Genomic DNA, 19,781 nt, shown 5'->3' with positions numbered 1-19,781 from the left:
TTTTGCAGTGCATATTAATACTTTGCACAGCTTTGGTGGCAATACAGTTTCCTGGCAGAGAAATCACTGGACATTTTTGCTTTGATTGTGGGACACTGCTTGTGGTAGGTAGCTGGTTAAAGGTTTGAACTCTGAATGCAAACACACAGAGGGAAGATGTTGGTCAAGGAAACTAGTTGTGAAACATCTTTGCTGGATCTCACTGGAGATGTTCCAAATCGCACTCTGCAAGGCTATGCTGCAGACTGAGTGACAAGTCAGTGCCTTACAGTTCTGTAGGGCAATGTGTATCATGGAACTTGTGAAGATGATGAAAAGTGGCAGGGAATGTGCACTGTGACAATCCATGCTGAGCACACATGTCGCTTTTTCCTGCAGTTTTTCACCTCTATGGCAGTCCTTCAGGCTGCTACAATGTTCGGAAAATTATTCGGGAAAGGTTTTCATGGCAGTGACCTGCTTTCCACCATATGACAAAGATGCAGCTCTCATCAGGGATTATGTGCTGTGCTTCAATCAAGGTCTGACACCTTCACACATTTTTAATGATAATGTCGTGACTTTGGGGAGTGTTCCTTGATTTGCCATTGACAATGAACCATAATTTGAGACTGATTACTGAGGAACTTAGAAAAGTAATCAGCTCTTGTATCTATCAAATAGCACAACAAATCTCATTTAGTCACAACCTCAGTACAGCAATAGTTTTTGAAACTCCACTAAACTCCAGTTTCCAAAACAGCCCACTGAAGGCTACAAGTGGCCTTTCCTAGAGCTGGAAGGCTGTTAGTGTGGGTAGTTAGGTGGGAGGAAGAAAGGGGCTTGTTCTGGCGTGTTCCTTTTCTGCTGTAGTTTTTGATTGTGCTGCTCAGGTGAACATGATAGGCATGCTATGCAGACGCCAGAATGTGCAGCAGGCTGGCTGCAATCAGGTTGTGTTGCTTGATAATGCAGACAACGTGTTTCACTGTGTGATGTCTGGTAAATAAATGTATCCGAATGAATATATGAATCTGAATCGTATGCTTTAAATAACTACATGTATACTTCTTTAGATGGAGTTTCACTCTGCAATAGCTACTGTGCGCCTGGCTTTTAGGGCAATAAACAGAGAAAATGAAGAAGAAGATCATTGGCTTAGCTCAGCACAGTTCATCCTTATTTATTTATTTATTTGTTTGTTTAGCGATTTCTGGCGCAATGAGCCGTGTTGCACAATTGCACCCATGTGGCCAATTAACCTACGAAAAGTCACAGGGAAAACATACAAACTCCTTACAGACATAGGCAGGAATGGAACCAAGTCTCTGGCACTGAAATAATGTCATATTAACTGCTACGCTACTGCACTGCCCCTTTTGATATATATATGCCACAATCTCCCTTGTTGTACCAATTTTTTCTCAAATGTTACCAGTGCTCTTTCCACCAGCCCCAGCTGCGGTGTAATATATCAAGTAACTTGTCCTTATTCTGGGAAAAATTCAGAATCTGAATCAAGTTTGATATTACAGGCGTATGTTGTGAGATTTCTTCATTTTTTAAAGAAAGGGGCTTCCCTTCCTCCACTATCAACTCTGCTCTTAAACGCATCTCCCCCATTTCACGTACATCTGCTCTCACTCCATCCTCCCACCACCCCACTAGGAATAGGGTTCCCCTGGTCCTCACCTACCACCCCACCAGCCTCCGGGTCCAACATATTATTCTCCGTAACTTCCGCCACCTCCAACGGGATCCCACCACTAAGCATATCTTTCCCTCCCCCCCTCTCTCTGCATTCCGCAGGGATCGCTCCCTACACAACTCCCTTGTCCATTCGTCCCCCCCATCCCTCCCCACTGATCTCCCTCCTGGCACTTATCCGTGTAAGCGGAACAAGTGCCACACATGCCCTTACACTTCCTCCCTTACCACCATTCAGGGCCCCAAACAGTCCTTCCAGGTGAGGTATCACTTCACCTGTGAGTCGACTGGGGTGATATACTGCGTCCGGTGCTCCCGATGTGGCCTTTTATATATTGGTGAGACCCGACGCAAACTGGGAGACCGCTTTGCTGAACATCTACGCTCTGTCCGCCAGAGAAAGCAGGATCTCCCAGTGGCCACACATTTTAATTCCACATCCCATTCCCATTCTGACATGTCTATCCACGGCCTCCTCTACTGTGTAGATGAAGCCACACTCAGGTTGGAGGAACAACACCTTATATTCCGTATGGGTAGCCTCCAACCTGATGGCATGAACATTGACTTCTCTAACTTCCGCTAGGCCCCACCTCCCCCTCGTACCCCATCTGTTACTCTTTTTTATGCACACATTCTTTCTCTCACTCTCCTTTTTCTCCCTCTGTCCCTCTGAATATACCTCTTGCCCATCCTCTGGGTCACCCCCCCCGTCTTTCTTCCCGGACCTCCTGTCCCATGATCCTCTCGTATCCCCTTCTGCCTATCACCTGTCCAGCTCTCGGCTCTATCCCTCCCCCTCCTGTCTTCTCCTATCATTTTGCATCTCCCCCTCCCCCTCCAGCTTTCAAATCCCTTACTCACTCTTTCTTCAGTTAGTCCTGACGAAGGGTCTCGGCCTGAAACGTCGACTGTACCTCTTCCTATAGATGCTGCTTGGCCTGCTGCGTTCACCAGCAACTTTGATGTGTGTTGCTTGAATTTCCAGCATCTGCAGAATTCCTGTTGTTGTGAGATTTGTTGTCTTTGCAGCAGCAGTAAAATGCAATACAGGAAAACAGAAAAAAATCTGATCTACAGTAAGAATATATATATATTGAATAGTTAAACGTAGTTCAGAAATAGAAATTAAAAAAGTAGTGAGGTAGCGTTCACGGGATCAATGTCCATTCTGACATCAGATGGCAGAGGAGGAGGAGCTGTTCCTGAAACGCTGAGTGTGTGCCTTTAGGTTTCTGTACATCTTTCCTGATGGTAGAAATGAGAACGAGGCATGACCTGGGTGATGGGGGTCTTTAATGATGGGTGCCATGTCTGTGAGGCATTGTTCCTTGAAGATTCTCACCCTGAGGGGGTCCATCCCATGTTGGAAACCATATTAGTAAATTCTTAATGGCAAGGTTTTTCTTGCACTTGATATATATGTATATTAGCTTACTATTTTTCAATTCTCCTTTCCTTGTCATGGCATAAATCCAGTCCTTTTAACCCACTTTCATGTACGATCTGCATAATATTTTCAAATAAAGCAGGTCAGCATTATCATTTACAAAAGCCAAATTTAGATCAGCTAACAGAGGAAATCTACAAAACCTGAGATTGCTGTCTGTTGTGATTTGTAAGCAAAGCAACGGGGGATGAAAAATCTAGGAGGTGGAAATTTGCTTTTTGTTGTATGCTCTTAAGGCTTGATATTGTAATGCATTTATGCTGCATTCTTCTTCAGTTCCGTTCAGTTCAATGGAATCAGTTTTCAGAAGTCAAGTTCAAATATATTGTGCATTTAGCCAAGACACTGGGGAAATGATTCCTGCTCCTAAGCTATTTCAGAACAATTGCTAAGCTAGAGACTGGTGTTCATAGTTGAATTATCTTCCTTAACTATTTGTAGCAATTCATGTGCTATTTTCAACAGATTTTTGAGGATGAAAACAAAATCACAGAACTGCTCCAGAAAGGAAAGAAGCTATCAGAGAATTACATCCCAACTGAATATATCCAAGAGTTGTTCAGCTAGTCCCATATCCCTGTTCGCTCCCTTGAGCTCCGCAAATTATTTCCATTTATGTCCTTAACCATTTCACTTTTTAAGGCTATGGTGCAATCTCTCCACATTCCTACTCCTGATTCCATCCACAAAACTGTATCCCTTGGGTCCCTTTTGCTTCATTTACCACATTCATTTTATCAGGAGTGAAAGATGCCTGTGCATTAAGTTTAATTTGTGATGGCTTCTTTGCTATGTAGTTGCTATATAGTTTTTGTCCATTGGAAAAGGGGCACTAGATGTTTCCAGAACCATTTTGAACCATACAGTACAATAGTCACGGTGCCCTAATTGTAATATTTTAAGGAACAATAGATCTCTCATTCTCATTGCCTGCACATTGCTGGAATATCCATTCAAATTTTCTCAGAGGAATCCTCGTCACACATTTGCATTCCATGGAATGCACTCGTCAGTTTAATGGTACTTTATAAGACCATAAGACGTAGGAGCGGAATTAGGTCACTTAGCCTGTAGAATCTGCTAACATTTCCATCATGGCTCATTTATTATCCACCTAACTCCATTCTCCTGTCTTCTCCTTGTAACATTTGATGCCTTGACTAACCAAGAACCTATCAACCTCCACTTTCAAATGTACTCAAAAACTTGGCCTCCGCAGTCCATGGCAGTGAATTCCACAGATTCGACACCCTCTGACTAAAAACGTTTCTCCCCATCTCTGTTCTAAATGGATGTTCCTCTAGTCTGAGGCTGTGCCCTCTGGTCCTAGACCCACCAACTATAAGAAACTTCCTCTCCACATCCATTGTTCTAAATGGATGTTCCTCTAGTCTGAGGCTGTGCCCTCTGGTCCTAGACCCACCAACTATAAGAAACTTCCTCTCCACATCCATTGTATCTAGGACTTCTAATATTCAATTCGTTCCAATTAGGTCACCCCTCATTCTTCTAAACTCCAGCGAGTATAGACACAGAGTCATCACATGCTTTAACCCTTTCATTCCTGTAATCATTCTTGTGAACTTTCTCTGGACACATCTGTTCTTAGATAAGGCTCAGAATACTCCAAGTGCAGTCTAACCAATGTTTTATGAAGTCTTGGCATCCCATCCTTGCTCTTATTTGAAAGCTAACGTTGTATTTGTCTTCCTTACCACCAGTTAAACTTGAAAGTTTACCTTTAGGAAATCCTATACAAGGATCTCACAAGAAATTATTAATTCTTAATCCCCAGGACATTCTGCTTTTCCAGCATTGGAGTATTCTCCATTATCAAAAATCCAATGTTTCTTTCTCTCTTCCCATCCAAATTTTCCTGAACACCTTGTGCATAGGGATATTTAACATCTAATATTTTCCTATTTTAGCCTGATTTCCATTATTACCACAACATCACAATCCAACACTTCAATGGCATGTGCAACTCTCCATCCTTGTGCAATATGCATTATGCTTTTATGTGAATGCAAGCTTCTGTTGGACTAGTGCTGTCTTTCTTCTTTAGTATCTTTTTTCCTTCTTAGTGCTTCATCGTAGTGACTGTTTACCTGCCAAAAGTGGCTAAACTCTTAACCCTTCATGGCTGAAGGTTAATGAACTTTTTTGCAAGGACATTGGCCACAGCTCAGTTAGGAACCAATACATCTGATTGAAAAGTTATTTGTAAACCAAGGTAACATGACTTTGGTGAAAATAATTTTAATACTTCAAAACTCTGAAGCACAGTTCTGATGACCATAAACTATACTCAGTGGCCAGTTATTAGGTACAGGCATGAAACCTGCTGTGGTCAGCTGCTGTAGCCCATCCACGTCAAGGTTCAACATGTTGTAACACATGCTTATTTGGTTGCTGTCTCCTTCCTGTTGGCTTTTACCATTCTGGTCATTCTCCTCTAACCTCTTTCATTAACAAGGCATTTTCACCTGCAAAAGTGCCTCTCATTGGATGTTTTTATTTTGCTTTTCACACTATTCTCTGTAAACCCTAGAGACTGTTACACATGAACATCCAAGGAGATCAGTAGTTTCTGAGATGCTGAAACCACCCTGTCTGGCAACAGCAATCATTCCACTCTCAAAGTCACTTAGATCACATTCCTTCCCATTCTGATGTTTGGTCTGAACAACAACTGAACCTCTTGACCATGCCTGCGTGCTTTTATGCTTTGAGTTGCTGCCACGTGATTCTCTGATTAGGTATTTGCATTAACAAGCAGGTGTACAGGTGTACATTAAAGTGGCCACTGAGTGTATGTAATGTTTGTCAAATCCCATCTTTCTAAGTCCATCGTGAGTCAAGCCTCAACCACCATTGAGCACATCTGTACAGACTGTGGTTGCGGGAAAGCAACGTCCATCATCAAGGACACCCACAATGCAGGCCATGCTCTCTTCTCACTGCTGCCATCAGGAAGAAGGTACAGGAGCCTCTGGACCCACACCACCAATTTCAGGAATGGTTATTATCCCCTAACCATCATCCCCACCAGAGGGGATAACTTCACTCAACTACTTCCACCCAATCACTGAACAGTTTCCACCAGCTATGAAATCTCACATTCAAGGATTCTTTGTGTCATGTTTTTAATACTTATTGCTTATTACAGTATTTGTTATTTTTTCTCTTTCTTTTTGTATTTGTACATTTCATTGTTTTTTTTTCTTTTGGACATTGGTTGTTACCTGTCCTGTTGGGAGTGGTCTTTAATTCATTCTGTTGTGTTTCCTTTATTTACTGTGATTGCCCAAAAGAAAATTAATCTGAGGGTTATATATCAAGTCATGTATGTACTTTGATAATAAATTTGATAACAAAGACTTCATAAAGTCTTAACATTACAACCTTGCTTCTATATTTTAGTCCTCTTGAAATGAATGATAACGTTCCATTTGTCTTCCTCACCACAGACTCAACCTACAAATTGACATTGAGGGAATCCTGCACAAGGACTCCCAAGTCCCTTTGCACTTCAGTTTTTTTTTAGTATTTTCTCTACCAAAGTGCATGACTGTATTCCATCTGCCATTTCTTTACCCTTTCTCTTCATCTGTCTAAGTCCTTCTGTAGCCTCTACACTTCCTCAAAACTACCTGCCGCACCACCTATCTTCATATCATCTGCAAACTTTGCAACGAAATTCCATCCTCCAAATCATTGACATGTAATGTAAAAAGAATTGGTCCCTGTTGGACACCACTGGTCACTGGCAAGCAGCTAGAAAAGACTCCCTTTGCCTCCTGCCAATCAGCCACTGCTTTATTATGGCCATTAGGAAGGAGGTACAGAAGCTTGAAGACCCACACTCTGTTTCAGGAACAGCTTCATCCCTGCTGCCATCAGATTTCTAAACAGTCCATGAAGCTATGAACACGACTTCTTTTTTCCTCTTTTGCATTATCTATTATCTATCCATTACTGTGACATGTTTTTTTTATATCTAGCTATGTACTGTTACTACAAAAACCAAAACAAAAACTTTCATTACATATGTCAATAATAATAAATCTGATTCTGATTCTTATCCTGATCCCTTCCTTTCTATGCACTCTAGTTTTTGTTTCACCTTCTCTGGGGCAAAAGACTATGACCATTACCTTATCTGTAGTCCTAACAATTTTATAAACCTCTATAATATAACCTCTCAACCTTTTATATTTCAGGGGGTAAAATAAAAAGCCCCTGCCTATCTGGTTCTTCAAAAACACAAGCCCTTCAGTTTGGGAACATCCTTGTTAATCTTTGTTGTGTCCTTTCCGGCTTACTGGCCTCCTTCTAATAGCTAAGCAAATAGACTTGAACAGATTAATCCAGGTGCACCCTCACCAACATCGTGAACAGCTATATCATGATGTCCCATCCCTTTGTATTCAATTCCCATCCAATGAACATGAGCAATACAGTTTGTTTTTCACCTTTACAAAATGTCTCCAGTTCCCAAGGTGCAATTTGAATTGATGTTTCCAGATTAAGATAGTTCTCTATTAACCTAACCATGATGTGACCAAACCTCCAAGTTAAATGTTCAGTCACTAAAAGTGGAATTACAGACTATAGCATGGAAGACAAATAAAACTCACTTGGATGAGTTTCATAATGATCATAACATCTGTTTCCTTATTTTACAATAATTATTCATTTTGGCAATCAGCATGAATTAATTGAAGATAGAATAAAGAGGACTATCACAAATCTATTAATAGCAGAGTAATGTTTTAGCCACAGGCAGTCCTGTTGCAAATCAAATCATTAATTAGGAAAAGAAATAGATTACTGTATAATGGTGTCTTTGGTGAGCCACCTTTTTCAATAGCATGTGTATGTGTGTGAGTAAAGAAAAAAATAGTTCGAAGTTTGTTTCCTACAATATTGTCCCATGTGACAAATTGTATTCAGTCTTCTTGTGGCATCCAATTGCCCAGCCATATGCACTGTCATCAGTTATAGCAATGAATCATTCAGGATTATATGTTAGAATGTCTAAGCCAAATGATAGGAAGACCTTCTGCTTAGGAAATTATCTTCAATGAACTAGCAGAAGGTTACAGCCAGTAGGGATGCAGCCGGCAATTCAAAGGTATCATCTCTACTTCTGTGAATAAGTTTTTTTATCTTTGCACATTTAGTTCTAAACTTTGTAACAATAAAGTTGGGGTTACTGAAAAGCTCAGAAAAAAGTTTCCACCTGAGCAACTTTTGCCTTTAGTGAAAAGATAAAATATTGAAAACTGACAATTCCTTGTAATGTTTTTTTGAAGAAGTTGCTGTCCTGAAGTTTCAATTCTACTTCTCTCTCCCAACCCACTGAACATTTCCATCTTATTCTAATTTTATATCAGGTTTCAAGCATCTACAGTTTTTTATTGGTCTTTCAATTACTTTAAGTATTTCCAATGAGTTTTGGCCACAAGTTTCTTCCTTTGCAAACTATTTTAAAAAACATGTTTGGCCTAAGAACATAAGATAGAAGCAAGCGGAGATCATAAAGGCATTCAATATGGTCATGGCCAACCCTGTTCTTCAAGGCAATGGGCTGAATGATGCATCCGCTAATGTCTGTACTATTCTAAAATCTACCTCAACCTTAAATATACTTGGTCAGTAAGCTTCTTCAGCCTGTGAAATAGTTAATTTTGCATATTTATCCTCCAACATGAAAAAAATCTCCTCTCACCCCCTCACCCTAACATAAAGCTACCCAGTTTTATACACACTCAAAATGCTATACACACAACAACATCTATGTAAACTAATAAACGGTATTGACATTAAAGAGTCTTGATGAAGCTTGAAACATCAACTGTTTATTTATTTCCATAGATGCTGCCTGACCTGCTGAGTTCCTCCAGCACTTTGTGTCTGTTGCTCTAGATTTTCAGCATCTGAAGAACCTCTTGTGCTTATGATCCAGTTCGATACTCTCCAGCAAGAGGAAACAGTAACATAACATCTAGTATCAATACCTCCAGAATGCCTCTCACTTTATTTCACAAAATAAATAGGACATCATTATTATTGTTCCTCGAAATGATATTGCAATCAGGATATGCTAAGGTGCAACAGAATATCCTGTGGATGTTGAAATCTAAAACATAAACAGAAAATATGAGAAATGCTCATCAAGTTTGACAGCTTCAAGAGGGGAAAGAGAAATAAATATAAAGTTTAGTTTATGTTTGATTCAAAATGTAGTCACATAAACTTGGATCAGTAATACTAACGCCTCCTCTATTCACTGCCTCTGTGACTTGAGAGTGGGTACCACACTTGCACTCCAAATCTACCTCAGCAGTGAGGGTAAATAGATTGTCGGGATGGTGTCGAGGTGCAATAGGAGATGCAGGTAGATACAATATTTGCTGTTAGTCCCTTGACTTCAATGGAATTAAATTTTAGGAGTGAAATTCAATGTACGTATGCCAGTGCATCTCATCTGCCATGTGTAAAGAAGGATAAAGTGTAACTTGGTGCTCTTTACAATACGACATTAAACTAGGCACCCTCCTGTCATCCAGATGAGACAGAACTATCCCCTGACATTCTTCACAGAAGAGCACAGTGTTTTCCAGCAGTCTTGGCCTATATTTGTCCCTCAGCCCCAACCAATAACTCTCTGATTTTGTCAGCTATCTGCTTGCAATCATAGTTACTTGGAATCTGCATAAATTGTTTGCCTAATCTATGATTTTCATTTCTTTTCAACTTTCCTTTATTGAGCAGAGAACACCTTGAAATGCTCTGTTCTATTTTTGTATATATTCATTGATTGGATGCATTGACAATTCTGAATTTTATTGTACATCTCTAATTATTCTTGCAATGGGTAGTTAAGACTCAACTCCACTGGTGGAAGCAAAGTCACTATGGGCCAGATCAGGTAAATTTGGCAGAACAAAATTAATGATTAATCTAGGATTAATGTAAATGATGGTAGATGGTCAGAGTAGTTCTAGTGGACTGAAGGACAGTGTTTGCATGCTTTTTGACTCAATGACTATGACAATAGGATATTAGTGAAGCAAATTTATTCTGGAATGATCAGAGAGTTTCATGGCCATCAGATTTAATTAATCACTTTACTTTCATCTCTGATGAACAAGCCTCCATTTCAATAGTCCAGGGTTTGTGGTACTCTTGGGATTCCGCTTATAATTTATTCATCACATGTATATTGAAACATGCTGTGAAATGTTTCAAAGGTTTCAAAGGTACATTTAATGGCAGAGAAATGTATACAATATACTTCCTGAAATGCTTTTTCTTCGCAACCATCCACAGAAACAGAGAAGAGCCCCCAAAGAATGAATGACAGTTAAATGATAGAAGCCCAAAGTTCCGCCCAGCTCCCCTTCATCCTGCGCATAAGTGATCCCCCTCCCCTCACCAACCAAAAAAAGCATTGGCACCCACCACTGAGCACTCAAGCGTGCAGCAAAGCAACAGCAAAGACACAAACTTGCAGAACCCCAAAGACTACTCGTTCACCTGGCATTCAACATAAGGGAGAAAGGGGTGTTTCTGTAATAAGGGAGAAAGAGATGTCTCTGTTTCACAGCGAGAGGGGAGACATAGCAAACAGCTTGCTGGTTTATGATGTTAAAAGTCCATTGCGTCACTTTTTCCGAGTTCTGTACCCAAAGATCTCAGGTCTCTGGGCACACAGCCATAGATCTTCCGACTCCCATGACACACCAATCTGCCAGGACACCGACATTTGATCCACCCATCTCCGTGAGATCTTGTCCCTCCAAAGGTGAGCTGAGCTCCTCGGCTGCAACTTTGGCAAATCGAGTAATGGTCAGCTGTGAAACCCCGTGAGTAGGTCCCATTCCTGCAAAGAACCGAAGTCAGCGTGTAACTACAGGTCAGGGTCTTCAGAAGAACCCTGAAAGGGACAAATAGAGATATTAAAGATGGAAATAGAGCTGTTTCTGAAGATGTAAGCAAAGGAGTTGCCGTTAGGTGCCATTGTTTCTTCAAATGTGAAATTTGTGTTAATAATCAGCACGTCATGGGATGTGCTGGAGGCAGCCCACATGAGTCACTGCACATTCCAGTACCAACATATCAACATCCATAATGTTCAACACAGTACACAACACAAGCTGTAACAACAACAGGACATGGCAAGACAATAAGAGCAAAATAAGACTATGTCCCACCCTCTCATCCCCTCACACGCATAGGCCTCTCACCCCAACTCCAGAGCGACCTTAGTGCATCTGAAAGACCTCAGTGGCCTGAAGAATGCCAACATGGTGCAAAGTGCCAATATTTTCTTGTATTATACTGTGACCTGATTTGATCACAAAGCAGTGAGATGAGCAAAATGCAAAGATAACAATTTGAACTGTTTGACCTTTGTTTTAACAATTGTACAATTGTAAAATGCCACTGTATTTACTATTTCACATGAAGAGCAATAAAATATAGCTGGGAATTACAGCTGACCCCACTGTTGACCTTGCCAGTGATGCAAATCCACCATTGCTCTTAGAAAAAAACACACTGATAAGGTGGGAGGAAATAGAAGAGCACACTCAATTGGTCATTGATTTGGATACCAGTCAGCTGATAAAAACAGGGAAATCTCTGCATTTTGTCCACATAGTGGATGGTAACTAGGATGAGTATTAACTCACTGCTCATCTGACAGTGCTGAACTTTACAAGCAGCTATTCAGAATGAATGATAATATTCAATGAGATATGGCCAGGGTCAAGCTCAATTTATGAAATAGCTCTTATTTTTAAGTTAATTCACTTAATAAGGAAACTTTTATAATGGCTGAACTTGGTGAAATTGAGTTCTGGTCTATGCAGATTGATAGATCATAAAATAGAGAAATCCAATTTCCCTGATTGCTGAGCCATTACGAGAAAATACTTGCAGGAAGTTGATAATAATGAGACAATATCAATTAGCACACATGAAGCAATTATGATGCAGATGACACACGTCTGCTCAGGCAGTTTCTCTACTCGAGATCCTCCAGTTTCATCGCAGCAGTTGAAATCATGAAAGGCCTTATCAGTGCTTGGGTTGGCCCTGCTATTCAAATGGAACATTCTCAATTTGTACAGTTTGCTTCATTTCAAAGTTCATATAGCACTCTGAAATTTATTTTCTTTTATTTATCTTTGCCAATTAAACATCTTGAAGGCTCTGAGTGACTTGCAGGAAAGAGTTCCAAATTTCCACAACCATTTATGTGTTTCCTCATTTCACCCCATCCGGCCTAGCACAGATTTTAAGATGATATGCACTTGTTATCTGTTTCCTTATGGAAGGAAATAGTAGCTCATATCTACCTTTGTAGATTCACTCAATATTGAATATAAACCAAATTAATTCAATTTGATCATCATACCTTGGTGGGAGACAAATTTTGTGAAGCAAATGTGGTATCTCCCTGTTCATCTCCATTGCACAAACTTCCTTCCAGCATCTGGCTTGTACAGCTCTGTAAAAAATATGGAAGTTAAACTGCAACTTCCACTCATTTTTCTATGCCTGTGAGAAGATGGGTCTGGTCTACCCAATGTATAGTACCTTCAAAGGTCAATGAGGCAATGTACCTTCAGTACTGTGTAAATCTGATTTCTAGATTGTTTGCCAATTATTTGAAAATTACTTTTAAAGTACGGTATATAAGTATAAGTGGCTGGGATCCACTTGCATCTTTTTTTCCTTCTCTTGATCTTCCTCCTTCCAGTGCGGGAGTATGACTGATTGCAAAATTAAAGTTGTTTAGAGATTTACTGCATACATGGAGAGCAAAACTATACTGTAATCAGCAGCAGTTTTGAAGGGAATTGTAAGCCTTCATTTCTGTTTCTTATTTATGTTTACTAATTGATCCACACTTCGATCTTTTTTTATTGAATCACATTATTTTTCAAGCGATTATAAATCTACACAAAGTGATCCTTCAAATTAAGTGATGTTTAGGAATATTACACAACTAAAGAACAAATTTGTACAACATGTTTTTTTTTCTTCTGCAAGCTCAGGACATTCCAAAGCTCATTCAAATCGAATTCATGTAGTACACAGGAAAATGTGATCTCACACATAAAAATATGATAGTGACATGACGATCTATATACTTCTTTAAACACATGAAAACATTAGTTTAGGTTTTGTGTTTAAATTTTTAAAGTGAAGCTTCAACATTTTGATACAAACCATTGTATCTGTTGACAATTTCCAAGTTCAAAAACCTCAAAGTGAAATTGTTATCGAAGTACATATATGTCACCATATACAACCCTGAGATTCATTTTCTTGCAGGCATACTCAATAAATCTATAGAATAAGTACCATAACAGAATCAATGAAAGACCACCCAACTTTGGTGTTCAACCAGAGTTCTGAAGACAACAAACTGTGCAAATACAAATAAAAAGAAATTATAATAAATAAATTAATAAGCAATAAATATTGAGAACATAAGATGAAGAATCCTTGAAAGTGAGTTCTTAGGTTGTGAGAACATTTCAAGGATGGGGCAAGTGAACTTGAGTGAAGTTATGCCCTTTGGTTCAAGAACAATGGTTGAGGGGTACTAACGTTTCTGAATCTGGTGGTGTGAGTCTTGAGACTCCTGTATCTTCTTTCTGATGGCAGCAGTGAGATGAGAGCATGTTCTGGGTAGTGGAGGTCCCTGATGATGAGATGCTGCTTTCTTGTGGCAGTGCTCCTTGTAGATGTAGTCTATGGTAAGAATTGATGGTCATAGTAAGTTTCCTGCAGATGAACAGGAAAAAAAAAGTCTTTGGTCTGTGGTCACAATTCATCTTATTTCTAGTAGGCTTTTTGTCCCTACACATTCAATTTCAGATACATGTGAATCTTCAGAACCTCATTCTTTTGTGGATTCATAAATAGCTCTTAAATGGAGATTGAAAGGCTGCACAAGATGCGTATTGATTTTTTTTTTTGTTTAATGAACTGCTTGAAGCTTCACAAATCCATGGACAAACAAAAAGATTGAAAACAAACTAATAATGAAGATGGCTTGTGGACTCAAAAAAAAAAAGATTTGAAACTGGTTGGAGAATGTAAATTTAAAGGCAGTTTACCAGAGGAATTGGAATTGATCCAATTGGTATCCACCAAACAGGTTCAGAAGCCTTTAAGATCCATATCTCAAGCTGATAAAGTCACTAGCCTCTGCTAAAAAGAAACCCTTTTAAAAAGAAGCAGCACCAATCATGACCTCTGGACCTCCAAAAAACACCAGTGCAATACTCTTGAAGCCTGGCCGCTTCTTTAATATTAGCCAATTTGTATACAACAAAGTCCCATTGAAAGAAGGGTGATAATTACCAGATATTATTTTTAACAATGTTACTTGAAAGCTAAGTATTGGCTGGACATGAATAATAATTATACTGATAATATTCTAAATACTTCCTTGCGATATTTTACAAATATTACTTATCAAAGATTTGCTTTAACCCTGATTCCTACAGCATCTTATTTCAACTTTTGTATTCTAGGTATCACTAAAAGACACTGCTGCCACACAGCTGTGGTGACCAAGGTTTGATACTGAGCCTGGGTCCTTTTGTCAGCAATTTGAACATTTTCGTAATGAAGGCGAATGTTTGTATCAGGTGTTCCAATTTCCATCCATATCCCAAAGATGTTCTGGTTATTTAATAGACCACTTTAGATGACCCTTTAGCGTAGGTAGGTTACAGATTTTTTAGGGGGAAATTAATGGGCACTTGAGAGAAAGGAACCTAAGTGAAAGATAACTAAGCTGAAGATAAAATGTGCAGAAGGATGTGGGCCAAACAGGGCCAAGTGGGTTCCTTCAGTTAGTCCTGACGAAGGGTCTCGGCCTGAAAAGTCGACTGCACCTCTTCCTAGAGATGCTGCCTGGCCTGCTGCATTCACCAGCAACTTTTATGTGTGTTGCTTGAATTTCCAGCATCTGCAGAATCCCTGTTGTTTGAGGGCCAAGTGGGGGTTGCTTGGATGGGTATTTGGTCAGTATACACCAAAGAATTGATTGCGGACTTCAAAAAGTTTAAGATGAGGTCACACACATCAGTCCTCATCAAGAGATCAGTGGTAAAAAAGGTGAATGATTTCAAGTTCTTGAGTGTCAACATCTCTGAGGTTCTACCCTGGGCCCAACAGTTACAAAGATGTAACGGCAGTGACGATATTTCATTAGGAGTTTGAATATATTTGGTATGTCACAAAAGAGACTTGCAAATTTCTACAGATGTACCATAGAGAGCATTCTAAATGGCCCATCACTGTCTGAAGAGTGGGAATGGGGTGCACACACTGCACAGGATCGAAATAAGCTGCAGAAAGTTGTGAACTCAGTTTGCTCCATCATGGGCACTAGCCTCCTCAGCATCCAGGACAACCTCAAAAAAAATGGCATCCATCATTACAGACACCCATCACCCAGGATATGCTCTCTTCTCATTACTTCCATTAGGGAAGAGGTACTGGAGCCTGAAGACACACACTCAATGATTTAGGAATAGCTTCTTCCCCTCTGCTGTCAGATTTCTGAGTGGTAATTAAACCCATGAACATTACCTCACTGCTAATTTTTTCACTTTTTGAACAAATAAACATTGAAAACCTGCAGCATAATACAGGCTCTTTGGTCCATAAAGCTGTGCTGAACATGTCCTTATCTTAAAAATTACCTTGGGTCACCCATAGCCTTCTATTTTTCTGAGCTCCATGTACCTGTCCAGGAGTCTCTTAAAAGACCCTATTGTATCTGCCTCCACCACCATCGCTGGTAGCCCATTCCATGCACTCACCACTCTCTGTGTAAAAAAAAAACTTATCCCGACATATCCTCTGTACCTACTGTCAAGTACCTTAAAACTGTGCCCTCTCGTGCTCACCATTTCAGACCTGGGAAAAAACCTCTGAGTATCCACACGATTAACGCTTCTCATCATCTTATACACCTCTATCAGGTCGCCTCTCATCCTCCGTTGCTCCAAGGAAAAAAAGCCGAGTTCACTCAACCTATTCTCATAAGGCATGCTCCCCAATCCAGGCAACATCCTTGTAAATATCCTCTGCACCCTTTCTATCATTTCCACATCGTTCCTATAGTGAGGTGACCAGAACTGAGTGCAGTACTCCTAGTGGGGTTTGACCAGGGTCCTTTACAGCTGTAACATTACCTCTCAGTTCTTAAACTCAATCCCATGGTTGATGAAGGCTAATATACCGCATGCCTTCTTAACCACACAGTCAACCTGCGCAGCTCAGACCCCAGTATCCCTCTGATTCTCCATCTGCCTAGAGTCTTACCATTAATACTATATTCTGTCATCACATTTGACCTACCAAAATGACCACTTCACACTTATCTGGGTCAAACTCCATCTGCCACTTCTCAGCCCAGTTTTGCATCCTATCAATGTCCCGCTGTAACCTCTGACAGCCCTCCACACTATCCACAACACCACCAACCTTTGTGTCATCAGCAAATTTACAAACCTATCCCTCCACTTCCTCATCCAGGTCATTTATAAAAATCACAAAGAGTAGGGTCCCAGAACAGATCCCTGAGGCACACCACTGGTCACCGACCTCCATGCGGAGTATAACCCGTCTACCACCACTCTTTGCCTTCTATGGGCAAGCCAGTTCTGGATCCACAAATCAATGTCCCCTTGGATCCCATGCCTCTTTAATTTCTCAATAAGCCTTGCATGGGGTCCCTTGTCAAATGCCTTGCTGAAATACATATACACTACATCTACTGCTCTACCTTCATCAATGTGTTTAGTCACATCCTCAAAAAATTCAATCAGGCTTGTTTTAGGCAAGGCCTGCCTTTCACTAAGTCATGTTGACTATTCCTAATCATATTATGCCTCTCCGAATGTTCATAAATCCTGCATCTCAGGATCTTCTCCATCAACTTACCAACCACTAAAGTAAGACTCACTGGTCTATGATTTCCTGGGCTATCCCTACTCCCTTTCTTGACTAATAGAACAACATCTGCAACCCTCCAATCCTCCACAACCTCTCCTGTCCCCATTGATGATGCAAAGATCATCACTAGAGGCTCAGCAATCTCCTCCCTTGCTTCCCATAGTAGCCTAGGTATATCTCGTCTGGTCCCAGTGACCTATCCAACTTGATGATTTCCAAAAGCTCCAGCATATCCTCTTTCTTAATATCTACATGCTTAAGCTTTTTACACTAGTTATTTAATTTAACTTTTAAATATATGCTTACTGTAATTTATAGATTTTTATTATGTATTGCAATGTACTGTTGCCATACAACAACAAATTTCACAACTTACGCCGGTGATCTCAAATCTGATTCTGATTCTGATGAAAAAGGTGGACTGAATGGCTGGCTTTGTGTCATAGGAAAATAAGTTAAACATTATTAAAACAACATCAGAAAGAGTTGTACAAATGCCTATAATGCAAAATATAGAGTTAACTAAGAAGATATGATACAGATTTTGTTATGAGGAAGTATGCATGTAAACAAAGACATAGAGATGCATCTATTCCAATGGAACAGGAATGATATAAATATGGGAATACAACTGAGGATGGATAGAGGAGATCTCCATGAGATAGTTTGCAATGATGTCCTGTTATGCAACATTCCCAGTTTTCTTTTTACTGGAAGTACAAGAGGTTCTGCAGATGCTGGGAATCTTGAACAACACACACAAAATGCTGTAGGAACTCAGCATCTCCCGCTGCTTCTCTATCTCCTTCCCTTCAATCCATTGTCTTCTCGTTTAAGATTCCTTCATCTTCAGCCTTCTACCTCATCTGCATAGCACCTCCTAGTTTCTCACACCATATCCACTCCCACACCAAGCCACCCACTTTCTCCCTCACCTGGTCCCACCTGTCAACTGCCAGTTTGTACTCTTCCCCCCTTTGTGCACCATTTTATTCTGGATTCTGCTTGTTGCTTTTCAGTCCTGATGAAAGTTCTGAAATACAACTGCTTATTTCCAGCCGTAGATGTTACCTGAACTATTGAGTTCCTCCACCATTCTCTGTGTATGGCTTCTTTACATTGGCCCAGTTGCAAACTTGTTATCTCCTGGTCTGTGAGACCTCTGCATTTTCATCTCTTTTACTCAGTCACTAGAGGATGCACAAAACATGAGGGAGCATAATTAAATGTAACATTAAAAGTAACATTCATTCCATAGGGGATGAGAGGCTTTATTGTAGAGTTATTGTACAGTTGTCGTAGAGTGTTTAAAGATAAATCGGCCATGGAACATATTAGAATGCAGCAAAAGTCTTTTTTTTTATACAACATGAAAAGTTTCACATTTCAACTTCCAGTCTGTATTCCAATCAGTTGTCTCCTATGATTCCTCATGGAGACATTACATGTCTCTTGCAATAAATCTACATGAACATGTTAATGGGATGTCACCTCTTTGATGAGGTACAAAGATATGGAGCTCCTTAAAAGGGTCAGTGATTAGATATGTATTCCCTGTGTTAATGCATCATCCAAAAGCAGTTTACAAATATGGTAGCACTTCTTTTTTCCTTCAAACGTAAGGGTTGGTGGTATTTTCTGGTGTCTGGGATAGTTCTCAACTAAAATCAAAATTATGGGTGTTTGTCCAAACTTGTGATGTGTATGTTAGAACCCAGAACACAGAACTTTACAACACAGTAGAGGTCCTTTTGCCTATGATGTTATGCCAACACTTTAACCTGCTCTAAGATCAGTCTAATCCTGCCTTCCTACATCGCCATCCATTTTCCGTCATCCTTGTGCTTATCTAAGAGTTTCTTAAATACCCCTAATGTACTTGTCTCTATCATCACACCTGGCCTCGTATTAGCCATTTCTGCCCTGGAAAAAAAGTCTCTGGCTAGCTTTTTGATCGACACCTCTTGTCATTTAGATATTTTATTAGCCATCTTACTTCCTTATAAAAGAGCAATCATATTCTAAAAACCTATTTATTGGCTGCCAAGAGTTTTGAAATATCTCAAGGTCTTGAAAGATTCTCTATCATTACTTCTACTTGTTCCTAACCCACACCATCGCTTTCCTTGAAACCCAAATAAATGCAATTTCAAATTGCTTAACCTAGTTATTTTTCTCTTTTCAATGATTCTTCCTGTAATTGCTGCAGGGAGCGACTCAGTAGTACAGCAGTTAGCACTATGCTTTTCAGCGCCAGTGATAAGGTTGGGGTCTGACCCCTGTCGCTGTCAGTAAGGAGCTTGTACATTGTCCCTGTGACTGCATGGGTTTCCTCCTGGTGCTCCCATTTCCTCCCACAGTCCAAAGATGTGACGATTAGGGTTGGTAAGTTGTGGGCTTGCTATGTTGGCACTGGAAGCGTGGCGACACTTGCACTCTGCCAGTGAAATCCTCACAAAATTGATGCAAACAATGCATTTCACTGTATATTTTGATGTACATGCGACAAATAAAGCCACTCGCTTTAATCTCCATAATGATCAACCCACCAGATGTATACAAATTTCTGGGTTTCAAGAATATTTGAACAGTGGTCTTCAGAATTGCTTGGAAGCCCAGGTTATTTATTCCAATTCCACCTATC

At 40.0% G+C, this 19,781-nt stretch overlaps 1 protein-coding gene across 7 annotated transcripts in view; it reads left to right on the top strand.

Moving 5' to 3' along the window:
• The window catches only part of tenm3 (teneurin transmembrane protein 3), a 2,629,382-nt gene that overhangs the window by 456,128 nt on the left and 2,153,473 nt on the right, over nt 1-19,781 (top strand). The window lies entirely within an intron of this gene.

Source organism: Mobula hypostoma, chromosome 5 (assembly GCF_963921235.1).
Source record: "Mobula hypostoma chromosome 5, sMobHyp1.1, whole genome shotgun sequence".
In the NCBI taxonomy this organism is placed as follows: Eukaryota; Metazoa; Chordata; class Chondrichthyes; order Myliobatiformes; family Myliobatidae; genus Mobula; species Mobula hypostoma.
The sequence above is the reverse complement of the archived record's forward strand: the minus strand, read 5'-3'. Positions and strand labels throughout refer to the sequence as shown.